The 18,117-nt window shown below is 34.7% G+C and overlaps 1 pseudogene; it reads right to left on the bottom strand.

Annotated features, from left to right (window-relative positions):
• Window positions 1-12,811: 12,811 nt before the first annotated feature.
• LOC121479553 lies at window positions 12,812-13,736 on the bottom strand (annotated as a pseudogene).
• Between the last annotated feature and the right edge of the window lie 4,381 nt (window positions 13,737-18,117).

Below are 18,117 nucleotides of genomic sequence, written 5' to 3'. Positions count from 1 at the left end.
ATTTGTGATGCAATAGGGAATATGCTTTGGGGTTTTAGCTACCTGAAGCATGCAGAGTGCTTCCAATGGGAATTAATAGAATGTCAAGTAGAATTAGAAGAAGAAAAAGATAAGAATATTATAAGGATTAAAAATATTCAAAACATGTGTCAGCTAAGACCCCTACTGGGTCATGTCACTATTTTAAACTTGATATTTTAACAGTGGCAATGAAAATGGAATGGTACACATGTTTTTAAGCATAATGAAAGTAGTAAGCCTGAGGAGGTTATTTTATATCTTTTTATATAATTCATATAAGTGATAAGAAAGCATTGGTGTTTACTAAGAGGTTAATAGTGAGACTAACTCAGTGCTGAGTATGTTAGTATCTGCATATTTTGGGATTCAAAAAAGTTAGGTAGATAGATTGTATAAGGCTAAAAAAAGATTTTTCAGGAATAACTCCCCTCTAATAAGAGAACTTCATGTCTTATACACTTATTCGACCTCTCAAAGAATTACTCTATTACGATCTTGGTATTAATTATTATTCACTTTTTTGAATATGTAGTTCCTGTATTCTGCATTAGTAAATGAAGGTCTTTCTCTTTTTCAAATAAAGAATATTACATTAAAAAATAATCATGAAAAATCCATTTATTTTAGTTTCTTCGTCATTCATTAAGAGACAAGATGGGATAAATCTGAGTCATATTAAAAATAGTAACAAACTTAACTTTTACAAAAGAAATACAATATACAGTCAGGTGTACAGCCATTCAAATTTATGTCCAGTTCAGACAACAGTGTAGCGGGAGATGATGAAAAATGGAGGAAAGAGGTAAAGAGATGGAGATAATATTGTTTGCAGTTTTTTTCCTATTGCTGCAAATAGCTAATTTCGCTTCTTGAAAGATTAGAAAGCTAGAAATATAAGATAATTGGAAAAAAGAGTAGAGCATCAGAAAAGAAATGATAAGATACATATGGACAAAATGGAGAAAAGATGAAAGGACAGAGAAACCATGCCTCCAGAGATGCCTATACCACAAACCACATGTGCAGATACCAAAACAGGAGGGTTGGTAGATAACTAGAGGAAGGAGGGGAAGAGAAAGGATGAGAGATCTTTAGAAATAGAGAAGTCTTTTTGTTTTTTTGTTTTTTGCTTTTGTTTTTGGTGTTGTCCTTGTTGCTTCATCTAATTATACAGACTTTCCCAGGTCTCCCTTCTCAGAATTGACCACAATGCTTAGAAGTAATTAAAAGTAATCTGGTGATTTAACTAGTCTATAGTGGGCCTCTCCTCTCAGCTGAGAAAGCTTTTTCATCTTAGGCAGCTTTTTGGTATTTTAGTATTTTAGTATTTAGTATTATTTAGTATTTAGTATTTATTTAGTATTTAGTATTTATTTAGTATTATTTTAGAATTTTATTTATTTATTTTAGTATTAAAAGAAAGATATGTGTGTGTGTGTTTTAAGAGGTGTATCTCATGATGCCTCAATTATTTTACTACACAAAGCATCCAGTAGTGATGAAAATACAAGACTAGAATTCAGAATACAAGACTGTAGTCCTGGCTTTACCCATGATGATTACTTTTGGGAAACTGCCACAGATATTTCCCAAGGAGAAACCATGGAAAGGCGTTTTGAGTATCTATCATTTGAAGGCTTGTTGTATGGGTGGGTCAGTAATTCAACAGTGATTATGGTACACAGGATCCTTGGTGTCAAGGATTTAACATTCCAATGGAGGGAGCCAGTCAAAGAGCAAAGAAGATAGGTTTATATGTCAAAAATGAAAGAATATAACAGAATTCTCTACATTGGAGAATGAATGGGGACAAGTAGGATGTTCTTTGAGTTAGATGTTGGAACAGTCTATTTTTGTGGAGGTGACATTTAAGCTAAATAACTAGATGTCTAGCCCTGAGGAGGTCTGAGGAAAGGGCCTAACAGGCAATGGGAAGAGCAAGAACAAAGAGCATGAAGACAAGGGAGCTGGTGCTTTGAGGAACAAAAAGGAGACTCTAGTGGTGACTAAGTGATGGGCAAATGGGGGGAAAGTATAAGGTCATGTCTGAGAGGTAGGCAGCAGCTGCACACGGGATGTGGCATTTAGTCATTACAATAGGGCTTTGGCAATCTCAAGGCCACTCTGGCCACCATGGAGAACAGATTTGAAGAAGGCAAGTGTTAAAGTAAGGAGAACAGTTTAACGATTTTGCAATACTATGCATGGGAGAGTTAGAATTGCAATTTAACAACATGGAAATGACTCAGACAAGATGAGTTTAGTAATAGGAAAACACATGCTGTTTTAAATATACATTTAATTTTTGCATAGGAAATATGTTTGCATAGTTACACATATTTTTAAAGTAAAAAAAAATATGTTCTGTGAGGAATCTTCCCATCATAGTCCATATCCATAACCCATGATACAAGTGAGGAAACAACCAATTTTTATGTAAAATTTCAAAATTGTGACTAAGTAATATTTATATACATTCCTTTTTTCCTCGTTTGAACATAAACTTGAAATGTATTACACAATGTCTTGTACCTTATTTTTCACTTACCGTATATCTTGGAGAAGTTTTTGTGTTAATGCTTAATAAGTTTCCTAACTCTTTATATGGCTGCTTATTATTTAGTTCTTAATATACTATTCAGTTCTTTAATTTTTTCTCCTAATGAGGAAAATACAAGCTATTTATATTTTTTTTGCTATCCCAATGTGTTTTGCAATAATTAAAACTAAATGTGTCATTCTTTGAATATATCAAGGACAAACTCTCAGAAATAAAATTAGAGGATCAATATTAGTGTATGTATGCAGGTACATGGTACTTTTTTCTATAGTTTACTGAGTTGTAATTTATATACAATAAAATGAACAAACCTTCAGTATACAATTAGATGAGTTTTTGAGCATATATGTACATTCTGACCATGATAAAAAATAAAATATAGAATATTTCCAATATATCAAAAAGTTCCCTTGAACTCCTTTTCAGCCAATGACCCCAGAAATAACCACTTATTTTTATTAACATAGATTAGGTTTGTGTGTTTTTGAAAATAACATAAATTGGACCATGGAATATGTATAATTTTGTACCTGGATTTTTAAATTCAATATATTTCTTTTGAGATTAATCCACATTTATTGCTGATAAGTATTCCATTTTCTAAATATATAACAACTGAAGAGGTCTTTTTTTCCCCTGAATTTGGGAGAAATATGAATAAAGCTAATTTGAGCATTCCTGTATAAATCTTCCTGGACATCTGTTCTCATTTCTCTTGTGTGCACAATTCTGAGTTGGGTTGCTGGGATATAGGGTCAGGATATTTTTAATACTTGAGAAATGACCCCGCTTTTCTATAGTGGCTATAATATTTTACACCTCTACTGTCAATATATGAGAGAAACAACTGTTTTGTATCTTCACAATAATTTGTATGTTTAGTCTTCTAATTTTAGCAATTCAAGTCAGTGTGTAGTGACATCTCCCTGAAGATTTGGCCTACATATCCCTGATGTGCAACTTTTCAAATGTTTGCTACTTGGAGGTCATCTTCTTTGCAGAGTCCTTTTAAGCCTTTCTCTAAGAGGACTCTATTTTGCACTTTCTGTCCTTTTTAGTCCAATTTAACTCTTGCTTTGCCAGAATACTTCTCTTAAAAGCCTCATGCATACCTTAGGAATCATTTTGTGTATACTTCATGCTCCAAGAGCCACATCCATAATTCTTTCTGAGACAGGTATTTTTCTGTTTTTAGTGTTTTTAGCTAATGTGGACAAAACTTCTAAGATTCTTGGAGATCCTTTCTTCCAGCCAGGATTCTATTAGGCACTGTCTGTAGTGTTGCTGGAGACTTATCAAAGGGGGGTCAGAGCCACATCATTGATTTATTCTTTAAAGTTATTTCTCTTGTGGCCATTGCTGATAGAAACATCGGGGTGCAGGTGTCCCGACGTTTCATTGCATCTGAATCTTTGGGGTAAATCCCCAACAGTGCAATTGCTGGGTCATAGGGCAGGTCTATTTTTAACTCTTTGAGGCCACAATAGCCAAACTGTGGAAGGAGCCTCGGTGTCCATCGAAAGATGAATGGATAAAGAAGATGTGGTTTATGTATACAATGGAATATTACTCAGCAATTAGAAACGACAAATACCCACCATTTGCTTCAACGTGGATGGAACTGGAGGGTATTATGCTGAGTGAAATAAGTCAATCGGAGAGGGACAAACAGTGTATGTTCTCATTCATTTGGGGAATATGAATAATGGTGAAAGGGAATATAAAGGAAGGGAGAAGAAATGTTGGGAAATATCAGGAAGGGAGACAGAACATAAAGACTCCTAACTCAGGGAACGAACTAGGGGTGGTGGAAGGGGAGGAGGGCGGGTGTTGGAGGGGAAGGGGTGACGGGCACTGAGGTGGACACTTGATGGGATGAGCACTGGGTGTTTTTCTGTATGTTGGTAAATTGAACACCAATAAAAATTAATTAAAAAATAAAAATAAAAAAAAAATAAAGTTATTTCTCAGGCAGCCCAGGTGGCTCAGCAGTTTAGCATTGCCTTCAGCCCAGGGCCTGATCCTGGAGACCTGGGATTGAGTCCCACATCAGGCTCCCTGCATGGAGCCTGTTTCTCCCTCTGCCTGTGCCTCTGCCTCTCTCTCTCTCTCTCTCTTTCTCTCTCTCTCTTTCTGTGTGTCTCTCATGAATAAATAAATAAAATCTTTTTTAAAAATAAAGTTATTTCTCTCATGAGGTTTTTTTTCTGTTTGTTTTTGTGAGCTGGAGGGACTGTCCTGGGCCTTCCCTATTTTTTCTAAAATCTTTTGAAAACAGATATAAGTATTTCTGCTTAGGATCTCTGTCTTCCTACAAATTATCACACACAGGATTAAAATAATCATCTGGTGCTATAAATATTCTGTCTACATTATTCTTGAGCCATGCCTTTAAGGAAACTTATATTTTCCATACTCCATATTTATTCTGAAGACACTTCACCAAACATGTCACCGTGCTATGCAAGGCACTTCTGTTTTCTATCCTCCAATGTTTCTGGAGCAATGCATGAGATTGCAACTAGATTGCTACCCACTGGGAACTGTATAGGTTACACCTCTCCAAATCCTAATAATGAAAAACCCCTTTCTCTAGGATGGTTTTATTTTCTTATTAATCTTTTTTCATGTTTTCAACTTTAGTAAAATGAGCTATTTAAGTTGAAATTTTAAAAAGGTAACTCAATTTTGAAAAATAAACTATCTCCATTTTTACAAGATGTAATAGCAAACAGTCTATCTTTTATATTCAGGTTAATAAAGAAGGAATGACTAGATAACAATGATATTTTAATATTTTAGGCAAGTCATAGAGGTCTTGATAGTGTATCACAACCTGTGACTTGAAAATCTCTTTTAATTTAATCATAAATTGCTGATATTGAAAGCAGAAGAAATCAATAGCTTAGAAAAAAGAAAAAGAGAGAGGGAGAGAAGAAATCCAAAAGACTTACAGAGGTGATAGGGAAGATGGGTGAGTTGGTTAGTAAGTTTGGTGTTTCAGTGGCAGGTTTGGTGGCTGTGGTGGAGGCTTTTATAAGAATATTACAGGGGCAGCTGTGAGGTTATTCTCTGATACCTGTTTCCCCTAGGCTAGCCTGCCTTATTAAAGCTGTTATTCCAGCCATATCCTCCATGATTCAGGATTGCTCTCTGCTTTCTAGCATTCCAGAAGATTCCTTTTCTTTCTTCTATTTTAGTTCCTGAATCCATATGCTATTTTGAACTTAGTAATACATCATTACTTTACAGTTAGGTTTGTTTTTGTTACAAATGAAAAATTTTAAGAAAATATCCCTGTGTAATAGCAGTGCACCACTTTCAAAAGTCATTCTTTTTAGTAACTTTGACCCTAGTTATATGAAATATAGGGTGACTAATAGAAGTCAAGCTTGCTTCAATACAATGATGTTAATGTGACAGGACAAAAATAGATGCTATCATTTCATTATTTGTGTATATATATATTTTTTTCTCTTGCTCTTTTTTCTTTCCTTTTTATTAGATGATGTCTGATATTTTGGAGAAGTCAATTAGTTTATCATTTCTAGGCCAAGAGGAGTCAATACAAAATTCAGAAATTAGAACTCAAAATCAGTCTGCAAGGTCTTAAAACAAAAGCTGCATTACTATTGAGGAAAAAAACAGATCACCATAGGAGAAAAGGAAGAACATTTTGCATTCCACATTGTACTTTGGAAGGCAAACTAACTTCTCAATTAAAAATAAAAATGTTTTTGGGGAACTGCATGGTTCAGCAGTTGAGCATCTGCCTTTGGATCAGGTCATGATCCCATGGTTCCAGGATCAAGTCCCACATCGGGCTCCCTGCATGGAGCCTGCTTCTCCCTCTGCCTGTGTCACTGCTTCTCTCTGTGTCTCTCATGAATAAATAAAATCTTTTAAAAATTAAAATTAAAATGTTTTTAGATGAATAGAACCTCTGTGATTCTTCTTATTAGTCTTTCATTTTTATTTATAACAAGACTGTGACAGGAATCTATTTTCCTCAAATTACCTTGTCAAATAAGACTAGAGCTCTGTCTAATGAAATGACATAATTTTGATGACTATGTTTTTCAGTTTGAACTGAGATGAACACTGAGTTTTTAGTGTTTTTTTCGTTGTGTTTTTTTTACTTTTGTGAATACAGCTTCTATAACCATTCATGTTCAGTCTGTTGTATGGACATATGTTTTCTGTTGCATGCATATTTGGAGTGAAATTGCTAGGTCTTCTAGTAACTGTATGTTTAACATTTTCAGGAACTGCTAAAATTCTCTCCAAAATGTTTGCATCATTATACATTCCATCAGGAATGTACTAGAGCTCTGATTGCTCTGTGTTCTCATCTGTCGTTTTGGTTATTGCCATCCTAGTGGATAAGAAGTGATAGGTTACTGTGATTTTATTTGTATAGCCTAGTGACTAATGATATTGAGCATTTTTGCATGTGCTTATTGCCCCTTTGAATATCTTTGTTGGAGACGTTTCTACTTAGATCCTTTGCCTATTATTTAATTATTTCTCTTTCAATTCTGGAATTGTAAGAGTTATTTACATATTCTGGATCCATGTCTCCCTTTTTTGTTTTTAGACTTTGTGATTTTATTTTTTTAAATAAATTTATTTTTTATTAGTGTTCAATTTTCCAACATACAGAATAACACCCAGTGCTCATCCCATCAAGTGCCCCCCTCAGTGCCCATCACCCATTCACCCCCAAAGCCCAACCCTCCTCCCCTTCCACCACCCCTACTTCATTTCCCAGAGTTAGGAGTCTTTATATTCTGTCTCCCTTTCTGATATTTCCTACACATTTCTTCTCCCTTCCCTTCTATTCCCTTTCACTATTATTTATATTCCCCAAATGAATGAGAACATATAATGTTTGTCCTTCTCCGATTGACTTATTTCACTCAGCATAATGCCCTCCAGTTCCATCCACGTTGAAGCAAATGGTGGGTATTTGTCGTTTCTAATGGCTGAGTAATATTCCATTGTATACATAAACCACATCTTCTTTATCCATCATCTTTCGATCACACCGAGGCTCCTTCCACAGTTTGGCTATTGAGGACATTGCTACTAGAAACATCGGGGTGCAGGTGTCCCGGCGTTTCATTGCATCTGAATCTTTGGGGCAAATCCCCAACAGTGCAATTGCTGGGTCGTAGGGCAGGTCTATTTTTAACTCTTTGAGGAACCTCCACACAGTTTTCCAGAGAGGCTACACCAGTTCACATTCCCACCAACAGTGCAAGAGGGTTCCCCTTTCTCCACATCCTCTCCAACATTTGTGGTTTCCTGCCTTGTTAATGTTCCCCATTCTCACTGGTGTGAGGTGGTATCTCATTGTGGTTTTGATTTGTATTTCCCCGATGGCAAGTGATGCAGAGCATTTTCTGATGTGCGTGTTGGCCATGTCTATGTCTTCCTCTGTGAGATTTCTGTTCATGTCTTTTGCCCATTTCATGATTGGATTGTTTGTTTCTTTGGTGTTGAGTTTAATAAATTCTTTATAGATCTGGGAAAATAGCCCTTTATCTGATACGTCATTTGCAAATATCTTCTCCAATTCTGTAGGTTGTCTTTTGGTTTTGTTGACTGTATCCTTTGCTGTGCAAAACCTTCTTATCTGATAAGGTCCCAATAGTTCATTTTTGCCTTTGTTTCTTTTGCCTTCATGCATGTATCTTTTAAGAAGTTACTGTGGCTGAGTTCGAAAAGGGTGTTTCCTGTGTTCTCCTCTAGGATTTTGATGGAATCTTGTCTCACATTTAGATCTTTCATCCATTTTGAGTTTATCTTTGTGTATGGTGAAAAAGAGTGGTCTAGTTTCATTCTTATGCATGTGGATGTCCAATTTTCCCAGCACCATTTATTGAAGAGACTGTCTTTTTTCCAGTGGATAGTCTTTCCTGCTTTGTCGAATATTAGTTGACCATAAAGTTGAGGGCCCACTTCTGGGTTCTCTAGTCTGTTCCATTTATCTATGTGTCTGTTTTTGTGCCAGTACCACACTGTCTTGATGACCACAGCTTTGTAATGCAACCTGAAATCTGGCATTGTGATGCCCCCAGATATGGTTTTCTTTTTTTAAAATTCCCCTGGCTATTCGGGGTCTTTTCTGATTCCACACAAATCTTAAAATAATTTGTTCCAACTCTATGAATAAAGTCCATGGTATTTTGATAGGGATTGCATTAAACGTGTAAATTGCCCTGGTTAACAGTGACATTTTCACAATATTAATTCTGCCAATCCATGAGCATGGAATATTTTTCCAATTCTTTGTGTCTTCCTCAATTTCTTTCAGAAGTGTTCTATAGTTTTTAGGGTATAGATCCTTTCCCTGTTTGGTTAGGTTTATTCCTAGGTATCTTATGCTTTGGGTGCAATGGTAAATGGGATTGACTCCTTAATTTCTCTTTCTTCAGTCTCATGGTTAGTGTATAGAAATGCCACTGACTTCTGGGCATTGATTGATCCATGACTATAAGTATTTTTCTCCCATTTCATGCATGGTCTTTTCACTTTCTCCTGACTGTCCTAATTGCTGGGATATTTTTGTTTGTTTGTCTTGTGATTTTTGATAGTTAGTTTTTATTTATTTTTATTTTTAAAATTTATTATTTATTTATTTAATTTACTTTTTGTATATTTTTTTATTGGAGTGCGATTTGCCAACATATAGTATAGCACCCAGTGTTTTTATTTATATTATTTTATACATTTCTGTGAGAGTTCAGTGTAATCTGTTTTCAAGGAACATTTTTTTTCCACTGAGTATTTGTGTTTACTTTTGTCAAATGCCTGAACCTATTTCCTTAAGTAGCAAGTTAAAAGAAAATTCTCACACTTATGTGTGGGAACATACAAAGAATGTGATGACAAGCCCAACCTTGTGAAGGACCCATTTATTTTCATCTATATCCAGAATCAAGTTTGGGTAACTTTTTTTTTTTTCTGTTTTCTCTGTTAGGCAGGCTTTCTTCTAATAATCTCCCTCTCTCTTCCCAGAATCTGTGCACTGAGCATGGCACTCTGTTATGGTGCAAAACCCAAACCTCAGTTCTCTCCCAAGTTTATAGGATCTCTAGGCAGCAGAATTCTGTAGATGTTCTCAGAGTGGGCAATGGTTCAGTGCTGGTCTATCCTCCTGGGATGGAGCTGAAGCTTCATACTGACCTCAAGTGAGACATTTACCTTCTTTTAAAATCTTCAATTGATTTTTTTTATCCTTTGGGAAAGGATTCTTCTTTCCTAATATCCTCATTTTTTTTAAGTTTTTGTGTTTTTTCTTTGTTTTTTAAATTTTTAAATTTTAATTGGAGTTCAATTTGCCAACATATAGCATAACACCCAGTGCTCATCCCGCCAAGTGCCCCCTTCAGTGCCCATCACCCAATCACCCCAACCCTCCCCTTCCACTACCCCCTTGTTCATTTCCCAGAGTTAGGTGTCTCTCATGTTTTGTTACCCTCACTGATATTTTCACTTCAATTGATTTTAACAGTTATTTTACATGATTCTAGCAGTCTTAGATGTTTTGTAACCAGAGGGATTTCAGGATTTTGGTTGTGCTATGCTACAGACACAAAAATCTTATGTAATATTTTATCAGTTTAGAGTACGATCCCATCTACCATTGGAATTATACTTTATATGGTCATGATTTATTTAATATAGAGTGTGCTATAAAGTAAGACTGAAATTTTATGTTTATTGTGTTAGAAATAAGAGTAGAATATAAGGTTTATAGCAAATATTCTTTTTTTTTTTTTGGCAAATGTTCTTAACTTACTTTATTTTCTTCCACTTCCCTGAAATTTTCATGTATTCTATGTTCCTTTTCTTCATATTTTTTTCTTTACAAGTTTTCATTTAATTCTAGTTAGCTGACCTAAATGATAAAGTTGGTTTCAGGTGAGGAATTTAGTGATTCATCACTTACATATACACCTGGTGCTCATCACAACAAGTGTTCTGCTTAATATCCATCACCCATCCAGCCCATCCTTCATCCATCTCCCTTCATGAGCCCTCAGTTTGTTTTCTATAGTTAAGAGTCCCTTATGGCCTGCTTCTCTTTTTCTTTTTTTTCTTCCCCTGTGGTCATATGTTTTGTTTCTTAAATCCCACATGAGTGAAATCATATGGTATTTGTTCCTTTTCTTTAAGTACAAGGCTTTCATCCCTGTAATTACTAAAATATATGAGCAATATATGTCTTTATATATTGTAATTTTTTAAAAAGATTTTAAAAATTTATTCATGAGATACACACAGAGAGAGGTGGAGACACAGGCAGAGGGCTAAATAGGCTCCCTGTGATGTAGGACTTGATCCTGGAACCCCGGGGTCATGCCCTGAGCCAAAGGCAGATGCTCAACTGCTGAGCCACCCAGGTGTCTCTGTATTGCAATTTTTTAACAGATAATATCTCACAATAAAGTGCACATATTCCTTAGTTGTAGGTTAACTTAAATAATATTCCACCAGTATATAAAGTATTTCATCTTTTCTTTCTTCATTCAATAAATATGTTTAAACTGCTGAGTGCCAATATATACGGTAGATACTAGAGATACATAGAATTTATAGCCTAAAAACAAAGCTGACATTAACCTCTAACTGCAAATAATTATGTCATAATTTATGCAAAGGATGGAAATCACAGCATGCTGTAAATAAGTAAAATAAAGAAATGTGAACTGGCCAAGGACATACAGGAAAAGTGTTCTAAAATGTAAGATTGTGAGGGGCTTGTGGGTAGTTCAGTCAATTAAGCTTCTGATTATTTATTTCATCTCAGCTCATGATCTCAGGGGCGTGGGATTGAGCCCTGAGTTGGGCTCTACGCTCAACAGAGTCTACTTGGGATTTTTCTCTCTCTCCCTCCTCCTCTACCCCTCCTTGCTTCTCAAATAAATAATCTTTAAAAAAAAACTTTAAAAATTAATATTTTGTCCAGATTATACCTCTAGGAGGAAGTTAGCTAGGTGTAGAAGTAATGGAAGGTCATTCTAGGTGAAGGGAACAGTCTGGAAATAGTCCTAAATTAAGATTCTTGATTCTTTTGAGAACTTAAAACAAAGTAGACATGATACAACATTATGAAAAAAAATAGATTGGATTGGTATATTAGTAGATTCCAGAGGCAGATTGGGTTTTGAAGGCCAGTGAAGGATATGAACCTGTGTCTCTTAATGTCACTAAAATAGTTTTACCCAAGGAAGAAAAATTGAGAATTGCATTTTAATCACATCACTGGGTGCTTGTGCAGAATGCATTCAGGAGAGTAAAAAGAACTTATACAGTGGTTAAGAATCAATTAGAAAGCTGTTGTCTAGAGGAAGCAAGAAATGTTGGTGACTTGAATTCAGAGAGAATATTTAGGATTATCATCAATGACAATGGGATTCCCTACTTAGAATGCACTACCCCCTCTTCAACAATAACAAATCAGATTTAGCTGATAATTACAATAAGGATTACATGCTTGCCAAAGGCAAATTTAAGTATAATTTTATGTAAAGCACTTGGAAAGAAGTTACATGATACAGTGCTTAAAATCAAGACATATGCAGAAGCATATTTATTTATTGAGGTTTGAAAGGAAACCTGTGCATACTTATAATATGTCTTGGAGCATTTGGTTTCAAGGCTGCTTTTTGTAGCTCTACTGAAGTTGTCCTTGCATTGGTTCCTTCTCTCTGGTATCTTACATTCTCTCTAGCACCTTACATTGACTCTACTGTCAAATTTAATTATTTATTCTTATTTTTTTCTCATTGGATCAAGAGTTTAGAATCATATTTTCCCATTGTTGTACCCATTATTGCACACATGATTTGTACTGGTACCTCATTTAAAGACAGTATAAATTTATGAATGTTATTAACAATCCATATCTATTAAAATCATCTCTATTAGTATTGACCATATTTTAAAATACTGATTTCTTCACTAATAAATATATATTGAATATCTATGGAAAAGGGCTCAATGATTTTAAATGTGTATTTTGCTGTAGGTCACTCATTATCATTATGTGTTTTAGCAGCAGTAAGGATTAATTAAAATATTTTATTATTTTCTGCACAGTTTTTGCTTCTGCACTGGTCACTCTAACATAAGAAGAGTGAAACTATGTATTTTATATAACCTATTCAACTTCTGTTAGCACAGTACTTGTAAGTTGTCTTAATTATATAGTGCCCAAATCTAGAAGTTCTGTGTCAAGATAACACATTGGAACTGTAATTTTCTCATGGCCCCTTGCATCTTCTGATTTCTTAGTGTGTAAATAATAGGATTCAGTAAGGGTGTGGTAACAGTGTAAAATACAGAAAGGACTTTATTGCTTGCAAAACTATTGAATGGCCAGGCATAGATAAAGATACAAGGCCCAAAGAACAGAGTGACCACAATGATGTGTGCAGACAGTGTTGGCAGAGCCTTGGCGAGCCCCCTGGATGATCTTTGTTGTACAGTGATCAGGATGACAGTGTAGGAGACAAGCAGCAAGATGAAGCAGATGAATGAGAGCAGCCCTCTGTCTCAATGACAAAGAATTCCAGGGTATATGTGTCCATACAAGCAAGCCTAATCACAAGGTCACAGAATATATTGTCTATGACATTGGGGCCATTGAAAGGCAAGTTGACTGTTAAAACCATCTGGTTCATGTTGTGTACAAAACCAATTGTCCATGATAGTATTATAAACCCACTCATCAGCCTGTGGCTCATGATTGTCCGATAGTGCAGGGGGTTACATATGGCTACATATCTGTCGAAGGCCATGGCTATCAAAAGAGTTGCCTCAGCACCCCCAAACAAGTGCATAAAGAACATGTGTCATGCAGCCCCATATGGAGATGGTCTTGTGTTCATTGAGCAAGTCCATGATCAGGTGTGGTGGCAGTGAAGAGACACGTATCCAAAAAAAAGAGGTTTCCAAGGAGGAAGTACATGGGAGAACGAAGGGTGGAATCAAATGTTACTGTGACCATAATGAGAATATTTCCCCACACGGTAGCACTGTAGATAAAGGAGAATGTTACAAAGAGGAAAATCTGAAGTTCCCATCGTCCAGAAAATCTTAGTTAAAAAAACTCAGTCACTACAGATCCATTTTTAAGATCCATTTACTTGATTCACAAAGGCTCCAGAAGTTCTTTTATACAAACAGAATAAAGGGATGCCTCGGTGGCTCAGTCAGTTAACTGTCCAACTCTTGATCTCAGCTCAGGTCTTGAGCTCATGGTCTTGAGTTCAAGCCCTGCACTGGGTTCCACTTAAGAAAAAGACCAAAAAGATGAAAAATAAATAAAGCCACAATTAGCACTGATGTTTTCTATTTTATTTGATGATAATAGTTGGTGATATGAGAAAATATAATTTTAAATATATCAGCATCACCATCTACAATTTAAAATTATTTTATGGGTCACATCACTTTAAAACAACATTCTTATAACTATGGAGCAATTAAAAGCATTTGAAGGAGTGGAGGTTTTTATTTTCTATTGTTTTATTCTATAAATTGATACTCTTATCAATTGGTCTTGACTGCCACTAATTTTCTTACTTAGAAAAATTAGATAAGTAGTTACATTAGTATTTTTTGCCTTTTATTATCACAATGGCTGTCACCTCTTGAGATCATGTTACAACAATATATAAGGAATATAGAATTTCCTAATTTGGAAGATTAGGAAATTGTATTGTCCTGTATCTCCAAAGTCATTTTAAGATCTTTCAATGTTTCTGAAGTAAACAAAGAAAATGTAAATGTGCATACACACATACAAACACACACATACAACTTAGGGGTTAATTTGTACATAAAGGAAAGCCTTTAATTCATTAAAAATAATTTGCTCTTGCAGTGCCTGGGTGGCTCAGTCTGTTAAGTGTCTTCTTCGGCTCAGGTCATAATCTCAGGGTCCTGGAATTGAGCCCAGCAATGGGGAGTCTGCTTCTCCCTCTCCCTCTGATCCACTCCCCTGCGCATGCTCTCTCTTTCTCTCTGCCTCAAAAACAAATAATAAAATCTTTAAAAAAAGATTTGATTTTTATTTTCTATTGTATAATATACTGAGAATTTTTTGAAATATGGACTCATCCTCAGATCTTTATGAACTTTTTTTCTCAACTCCTGCATTACTATTATTCACAGTGAGAAGTCTGTGCATTGTGTATAAATGTATGTATGTGGTGTTTAAGAAGTAAATAGTGAAATGATTCAACTTAACCTATAGATTTTGTTTTGGTTGTAAAGTATCATACTAAATTTTCTTTACTTGGCTTTTTAGACATTGTTCATAGGATCTAGAGTGATCAAAAATGATCAATAACTATTAAGTGATTGCTGTATGCTAAACTGTTGTTAAGCATGTCACATACATTAATGCATTCAATGCTCATAACAATCCCTTGAGGGGAGTATTATTATTATCTTCATTTTGCATTAAGGAAACTATAGTATAGAAGTCTTTCATGACTTACAGTAATGCAGCTAACAGTGGTAAAAGCTGGTATTCAAGCCCAGTCAGTCTGATCCTGAATTGGGTCCATACTAATATACATATTGCCTCCAAAATTAAAGGAACATATATTTATGATCAATTTATCAAGTATCGATTGAGTTCATATGTTCCATGTGAACTGTTGAGATCCTCCTGTGTTATGGTTAATTACACTGTATTTTTTAAATACAGAAGGAATCACTGTCCCACCTCTAGAGACAATCTACACATACATAATTATAAACAAAAATAGCAATTAATCAAGTAAAAATATTTAAGTTAGTACATGGTATATGTGATGAAGAATTTTGAAAAGATGGAGACCAATTCTAAGTGACTTTCAGCTACGGCTTCAGGTTCACTTGTTAATGTCTTCAAAACACTTAAAAAATAAACACCATCCTCATGGTCAGTAAACAAAAAATGAGGCTTGGAGAATATGTGAGAATTACTAGGAAGAAAACATTAAGAGCAGTGAGTAGGAGAAGTGATACATTTAGAAGAGGGACTGAATGCAGATAAGAAGGTGACTAATAAGTGTCTGTTCTCTTTTCTCCAATGAACCGTAACTTTCTCCTTGTTTTCATTTCTACTCAGGCCCTTGTGAAGATGTCCTACCACCATTATCCAATCTTAATTCCTTCCATTGTTTTCCTATCTTAGATATTTTAAGAATTGGATAATGCATACAAATTAGGGAAACTAAAGAAGAAAATTATGGAAATAGAGATGGTCAATCTCCAACAGTAGACAGAGTGGATGTTGAATGATAACAATGTGTGGAGGAACAGCCACCCACCACACCCTCTTTGAAGGACTGTGTTACATGATTATTGGGTGTGAGCAGACATTTTGCTTTGGAGACCTTTGTGACAGTAATTCTAAAAATTCAATGCACTTTGTAGAAATGCAAGTCTTGATAATTATTAAATGAAATAAATATCCCAGCTACAATTTGGGAATGAATATCTTTGCTACTTAGAATTTCATGCCCCATGATACAATTACAACGGAAAAAGTTGGATATGAAAGGACTACAGTTAAGTATAATGCAATTAATACAAATAAAATCTACATTACAGCTTTATTTAGCTTTTTCATTTTATTTTAGAAGGAAAGCTGGCATTCATTTATGCTGATAGTTTTTGTTTCTCTTATTCCTCTCCTTCTTTTCCCAATCAAGTTTCTAAAATTATTTCTTTAGTTCTACACTTAATATACCTGTTATTACATTATGAGTGAATAAAAGCAATATAAATGAAAGGAAAGAAATTATATACTTTAGACAAAAATTTATTAGTGAAGAAAATTGTCTTCCTCTTGAATAATCAATTGCATAGTTTATTATAACTACTTTTACTCAATTTATGATGTGTTTTGGAGGAATTTGAAGGAAAAATAATTATATATTAGACAAGGATGTACTTTGTAGTTGTTTATTTCTTACATCTTATTTAGCAAATGAAAAATCTAGGTCCGTATAATTAAGTAAATTTCCTGTATGTTAGATGTAGGACCACCCTAAAGAGATGTGGTATTAGGTGAGATGGTATATGGGTAAGCTGCTTGCTGGGTACAGAATGAGTGGGTAGATGGCATGTGCTGAATCTGAATCATTCACTGAAATTCAAGATTACAATCCAGAGAATTTTCCACATAAATTCCCAGTAGGAAAGGGGCAGGCCAAGACTTCTTTTATTAATTAGTGGAATATGAGCATTTCTGCTCTTGCTCTGTGTACAGAATATATATCACTTAATATAAAAGTAACTGAGTCTCTTAACTATAGAGAACTGAGTGTTACCAGAAGGGAGGTCAGTGGGGGGATGGGTTAAATCGGTGGTGAGGACTAAAGGCATGCACCTGTCTTGATGAGTACCTGGTATTACTGGGAAGTTTTGAATTGCTATATTTACACCCGAGACTTATATTATAATGTATGTATAATGTATGTTAACTAACTGGAATTTAAATAAAGACTTTAATATATATATATATGTATATATAATTGAGTCAAATAAATATTTTTCTTTCATTGAAGGCACTTTAAGAAAGAAGAAAAATAAAAAAAAAATTAAAAAAAAAAAAAAAGAAAGAAGAAAAATTTCAATCTTGACTGATTTTATGTTTTTCAAAAGTTATGAATACTTATGCTAAAGTACTGAGGGATCTCAAACACAGTATGTGAGGTGAAAGAATCAAGACACAAAAGGCCACATTTGTGATTTTATTTATATGAAACATCTGGTGAATACGAATCTGTAGAGACAGAATGTACTTTAGTGACTACCTTGAGCTGGGGAGTGGGTATAAGTGGGCAAGGTTTTCTTTCTGCGATGATGAAATGATCTAAAATAATTTTATGGTGATTGTTGCATGACTATGTGAATATAATAATAATAATTGAAATGTGTATTTTAAATTGGTAAATTTCAGAGTATATGAATTATATTCAATGCATCTATTATACATTTTTCGCTTTTATTCTATTAAAATTATTGAATGTTACTTTAGTATTGTTAGTTTACTAGTGCTATCCAGCTGCTTTTACTCAAATATATTCAACTGTGAAACAGTTGATGACATACTGCATATCTAATTCAACTTAGGTTTAAATTTCTTAATGTCCCTTATTTGAATTTATTTTTTGATTATTTTTTTGTATCTGGAAGCTTGCCATTCTGTTTCTGTTAGAGAGGTTTGTTGATAGTTTCTGTACTATTTTAAATACTCATAATTGAGTTTCCTGAATTATTCACATTTTTATTCATTGCTTTGTATAGAACATTTTGTAGAAACTTCTCCATTTGTTTAAAAAAGATTATTTATTTATTTATTTATTTATTTATTTATGAGAAGGAGAGAGGGAAGGCGGGCAGGGGGAGGGGTAGAGGGAGAATCCCAAGCAGACCTCACCTCTAGCATGGAGCCTGATGTGGGGCTCAGGTCAGGGCTTAATCTTACAACCTGGAGAACGTGACCTTAGCCAAATCAGGAG

The sequence above is a fragment of the Vulpes lagopus genome, chromosome 2 (genome assembly GCF_018345385.1).
Source record: "Vulpes lagopus strain Blue_001 chromosome 2, ASM1834538v1, whole genome shotgun sequence".
NCBI classification, from domain to species: Eukaryota; Metazoa; Chordata; class Mammalia; order Carnivora; family Canidae; genus Vulpes; species Vulpes lagopus.
This window is presented reverse-complemented; position numbering and strand designations above follow the sequence as displayed.